Below are 6,000 nucleotides of genomic sequence, written 5' to 3' on the forward strand. Positions count from 1 at the left end.
CCTTAGCCAGAAAATAAATTTCTTGGGGAAATCTAATCTACAGAGCTGGCACTTGAGAGCACTCTGTAGAAGCGGGCACTGGAGGCTCGGGCCCTGCAGAAGCGGGCACTGGAGACGCGGGCCCTGGGGGAGCGGGCACCGGAGCAAGGACTGAGTGAGCCGCGGACAGCGGCGGGCTTGTGTTGGCTGCGGATGGTGGCCTTGATTTCCCCCACGGACGGCGGGCATGACTCCAGAGCCGCGGACGGCGTTACTGGGCTGAGGATGATGGTGGAGCTTCGGATTACTTGAGGAAGCGCGAGGGGAACGGAGGAAGCTAGCTCGTTGGTGCAGCAGGTGGAGGGCGCTGGCTTGTGGTGAGCTGGAGCTTCCGCAGGCTTCTGGATGGGAAGAGGATAAGGATCCTCCACATCAACAAAAAAACTGGGAATTAGTTAACTCAAGAACATAATTTATAAAATCCGCTATGGGTCTGCCGCAGTCGTCAGGAGTAAGAAAACAAAACAAACACTCCTCTTTTAGACCCATCCAGAAGGTAGCGTTAATCATAGAATCGCTCCAGCTCACCAGATGTAACACGCTCAGGAATTCTGCCACGTACTGCTCCAACGGCCGTCCCTCTTGCTGGAGGTTGAAAAGGAATTCCTCAGCTCAGTTCATCCTTCTTAGTGGTCCTGTCTTCTGTAATGGTATAATAAACACAGGTGATGAGAATAAACGAAGATTAACTAATTAAAACAGGAACTACCAAATAAGGGCAAAACGGAACTAAACAGACACATACATGTAGCATTGTGTACAATAGCAACTTTTTTACATAAATATAGTTTAAATTTGTTTGTTTGTTATCATATAATGTAAATGCCATGGTGCATGAATATAGCAATTGCTCATTAAATAAAATATTTTGACACTTAAAGTCAATGTGAATTCTCATTTGCTATATTACTTAAATGTAGGACAAAACTTGATATTATCCATCGTGAATTGCTTGGATTGTAACAAGTAGCAGTTAATTGTAAATACCAGAATGAATCCAGAATTAATTTCTGGCTGAGACAGAGGATGTTTAGGCAGTTTAGAAGGTAATTCAGATTCTGTTAAAGAAGTGCAAGCATAAATTCAAAGACTTGCCAAATTACAAAGAGATAGTCAATGGGAATGGGGTTACAGAATATTGACAGTCTTTTTATGAGATGGAGGAATTTGATGGGATGTTTGGGTTTGTGCGGATACTACGAAATTGCAGCGTTTTATAAAAGTTTTATAGACCCTTTGTTGTTTGTGTTGCTGTCCTACTCACCCCACTCCGAGCGGGATTCGAACCGAGGGAGGCGGGCACTCTAAAAAGGAGGCTAAAGGCCATGGCCTCTAGCGTCAGTCGCTAGAGCACCTCTTGAGATCAGGGGAGTGAGGTTTTACCTGCTCAGCATTTACCCGTTGGCTTCTGCTACACTAAACCTCACTCCCATGCGGGTCACGGCACCAATGTTCCGGTCCTACTCTCCCCGCTCCGAGCGTGATTCGAACTGCATTCTCCGGCATGGGAGGTGGGCGCTCTAACAAGGAGGCTAAAGGCCACAGACTCTAACGTCAGTCGCTAGAGCATCTCTTGAGATCAGGGGAGTGAGGTTTTACCTGAGCATTTACCCACTGGCCTCTGCTACATTTGCAACATGCTTTAATTTTGAAAACATTAGCACAGAAAAAGCCTACCCTGCCGTTTAAGCCTTACTTTTGTTGAGCTCTGAACTGCAGGCCTCCCCTGACTGCATGCACAGCTCCCCAAAAGGATGAGCCATCCTGTCACACTCACTCTAGTACTTGAAACGACAAGGGGAGACTGAGTAATTGTCCTCTAACCATCAGAAAGCAGTGGTGAGAGAAAATAGTTTCCTAGTGCAATCAAAATCCTGTGTAGAAGTGCTAAATGAGTTCATTTCTTTATGTATAAACTGATTATGTTGTGGGTCAATTTGGAGGACTCACGTGAAAGTTTGTTTTTAGTACACTTCACCACTTCAACACTACAAAAGAATCTAAGAATCATGTAAAACCCAGTAAACCTTAAAAAAAGATATATTAAAAACATGTATAAAACTAAATTTAAAACAGTATCTTAAATGTTTTCTAACTTCATTACACATTTAAAAAATGTTTAACCTTTTAAATTTTTTTATCATACATAGACCTTTACATACATTAAAAAAAGTTTAATTTCTGCTATTGTAGACTCATTTTATAAATGTAAACTATTTACATTTTAGATAAGCACAAACTGGGTGCTTAATCCAAATATAATTGGCTACATTTTCAAAATCAGATGATTATGTTTGCCCATCTGTGCAAGTGTATCTTTATGTATAAAGATATTGTTGTCCCTCAAAGCCTCAAAAAGCACCTAATGGAGTTTGAACTTCACATCATGTTTCTGCCACAAAAATGTTTTTACCTGTACAGACATTAGCCCCGTTTCCACCGCAGGAACTTTCCCCAGGAACTAGGGACTTTGGGCGGGTACTCGGTGTGTTTCCACCACAGGAACCAGATCGCGAGGTAGTACTTTTTCATAGGTTCGGAACTTTCGGGGGCACTGAGCATGCTGATTGGTTGAGTTGACCCATCATTGTATTTCAACCACCATATTTGCATTTTTTTTTTTGAATATTACTGTTATTCGGTCAAGTATTTCAGGCGAGAATGTAGTTGTTTAAATCTCAAATCTACTGTTTATTTATGTAGCAATTTATAATCAAAAGGGAATTGTATATAAATAATTACAATTAATTATGATTAATAACAATTATTTATATCGGCTGACAGTAATAACTGTAGCAGGAATAAATTGCCATCACCTAATCTGTTCGTCCAGCGAACATTCAGTGTATATTCATATCAACTCTAAGAAAGGATATTTTCTTGGCCACAGAAAATACTTTCCTAAGCATTAATACATCAGAGCATGTAGTAAGGATCAAAAATCGTAAATGGACATTAATTTGCAAGGCTGAATCAGAAACTCATGTAATTTGTGCAAAAGAGTTTTATTGACTAAACACTAACGCAAACTAGTCTAACAAACAAACAAGCAAACATACATACAATCACTCATACATGGGGAAAGGGCAAATGAGAGTTGATGGATGAAACCATCAGGAAAACCAGAGAATGAAGCTATGAAAAGAGTCAGTTAACCACCTGAATAAAACCATCAGCACTGTTTATAATGGGGTCTATAGCTTACACTAAACCTCTGTTTCGTTTAGTTAAATGTACGATACTTGCAATGCCTTTGGTCGTTGATTGAGTGTCCGGATGCAGTCCTGGATGAAAGTTCTGATGGTTGGAAGGTTTGGTGGTGTTGGAGTTATTCAAGATCTTCCGGGTTTGAAGGGTGATGAACTCCAAAAGATGTTATTCTGGCTCGGTGGTAATTGGGAGTTTCTTCCCAGGTAAAAAGAGAAAAAGAGCGAAGAAAGAGATCTGCTGATATACGAGGATCCTTTGTTGGATGGAAAGTCAAGGCTGCAAGGCCTGGCACAAAAACTTAAGGGTCCAGAAGAGTTCTAGCTCACATACTACTCATCTTCTTAGGATCTAACAGGACCACAAATTGCAGTGGGGTCACTGATGTGAGAGCTTTATCTGCTATAGAGGTCACACCTCTGGGGAGTCAAAGAGCCTATGGTGACTTGAACTTTTGGAGGGAAAATTTACGACTCTTTGTCTACATGCATGGTAATTTGTATATAAACTGGATTGGAAATCGATATACAAACTATTAAAGATTCTTAGAACACTTATATGTTGCATAGGTATCGACATATAATATACACTCTCAATTAGATCATCTGAAGACGAATTGATAGAGACCAGACATGATATACATGAGGTAATATTAACTAGTGTTCTATCATAAGCATGCATAAAACTGGATACAATACACAAAAACATATACAAGAACAGTAATAATATACACAATGACCTGAAGATATGTGTGTTCATTCAAAGAAAGGTTTTTCTATGAATTAATTAGAGAAGAGTCAATTTTTATGGCATAATGTCTCTTTCCTAAGGGTTAATGAAGTGAGTTGCTCTGCCTGCATTCCTTTGAGCAATAAAACAAGTGTTATCAGATGGGTTGCCATGGAACCAGAGGCCTGTTCTGCCTTTCTTAGGTGTTAGATGCATTTCGGGGGAAGGGTCCACAGACCCTCATAGTTGACCTTTTGTGTTAGGTGAGGGGGCATAAGAGATTATTTGTTAAATAGAGTAACGTATTATTTTTATATTGTTTTATTTGTAGTGTTTTTGATTATTATTTTTTTATTGTGTAAGTTTTTATCTGTTGTTGTAAAGTGCTTTGAGATCTTCATTTAAAGGCGCTATAGAAAATAAAGTTTATTATTATTATTATTAAATATAACAAATAGTTGTGTGTCTGATTGGTCCAAATGGTACATTTATAATGACAGCGCCTATTTGAAAATGTGCTTCGCCGATTTCGGAGACGTGAGCTCCACGCGATCACAGGGTGCTCAGTGTTTATGTATCCTGACGAGAGTAGCCTCACCTCGGCTAGTCCTTATGACATTTGCCACTGGCTCTGATGTCGCTGTAGGGGTTAAACATAAGATGTTATTTGTTTTGGGTAAATCTAACAGGTAATCTTTGGTCTTTATTCTATTATTCTTTTAATCTATTAATATGTTAAAGTGAAAATAAAAAAGGCAATATTGCTTGATATAATATTTAATTTCATTGTAATGTACGTTCCCTGAACTACATTTCTGTGGCTATTAATATATCTAAATGAAACCGAAAAGAGGCACAGGTGTTTTATATCATATTTCATCTTATTGTAAATACAGTGAGGAAAATTGCAGTAGCCAAGGTGAGCTGACTGATGTTATCAAGTACGCTGCTCTTTGCAGAATTACCAGACTTGCGTAGTCCTGTCCACGAGAGTTCACACTCCCCAGTCGAACTTGCTAAGTCCGAAATTTGCTTACATGGTATTGAGAAACGCACGCAGACCTACGTCACCAGACTATTTGCCTTATCTTCTCGGTACTTTGGACCGTGATGGAAATGCAGACAGCAACAGGTCTGGGGAAATAAAAGTTCCCACAGAACTTGTATTTTTCCAGGAAATTTTTCCAGGTAATTTCGGTGGAAAAGTGGCTATAGTTACTTGAGGTTGTGCATTTTAAGAACCAAAGTCACACACACTGGCATCTAAAATGGGGGCATGCCTATTAATGTGCACGACAGCCCACACCGCGATGACATAATTTATGCCATGTGCACCTTTGGACTGGTGCAGATGCGGCGAGTATAAACCAGGCTTAAGTAGCTTGCAGCATTGCATAACTAGATAATTTACTTCACCACCGTTAAAAAGTAAGTTCTATATGGTATGCATGTGTGAATTATGAATGCAGATGGGCATGTATTACATCGACCATGTTGGAATTGTCAGGTGACCTTAATCGCTTCACTGCCATAACTTCTCTCGTTTTGTCTCATGTTTCCATTGGGTGCACACTTCAGAATCTCGTGTAACCGCTGTAGTCTGCGTTGTGTTTTTTTTAGATGGCATAACCACACGGACATCAGGTGATGGTTCGACTCTTCTTTTACTCTCTGATAAGACAAAAGTATATATATACGGTGTGAATTCGCCCTTTTCCGTTTCTGTAACATGAATGTAAAGTGCAATGGCAATCAGCATGTGCTTCAAGTTCACATCGAACAGAAAAGTGATCAAACCCGGTGGAAATATGAAAATAATCAAATATACAGGTAAAATAATGACACAGATATGATCCAAATGACAAATTTAAGTACAAAAGTTATTCAAAAGAAAAAGATGTAATTAGATTAATTAGAGCTCATTAGGAACCCACCTCTCCCATGCAGAGACAATGCAGAAAGGGAAGAGGAGGTGCAAAGACAGGAAATTAGTTTCAACATTGCAGTCAGAAATTTAAAGGGGCA

Source organism: Barbus barbus (assembly GCF_936440315.1).
Source record: "Barbus barbus genome assembly, chromosome: 22".
NCBI lineage: Eukaryota > Metazoa > Chordata > Actinopteri > Cypriniformes > Cyprinidae > Barbus > Barbus barbus.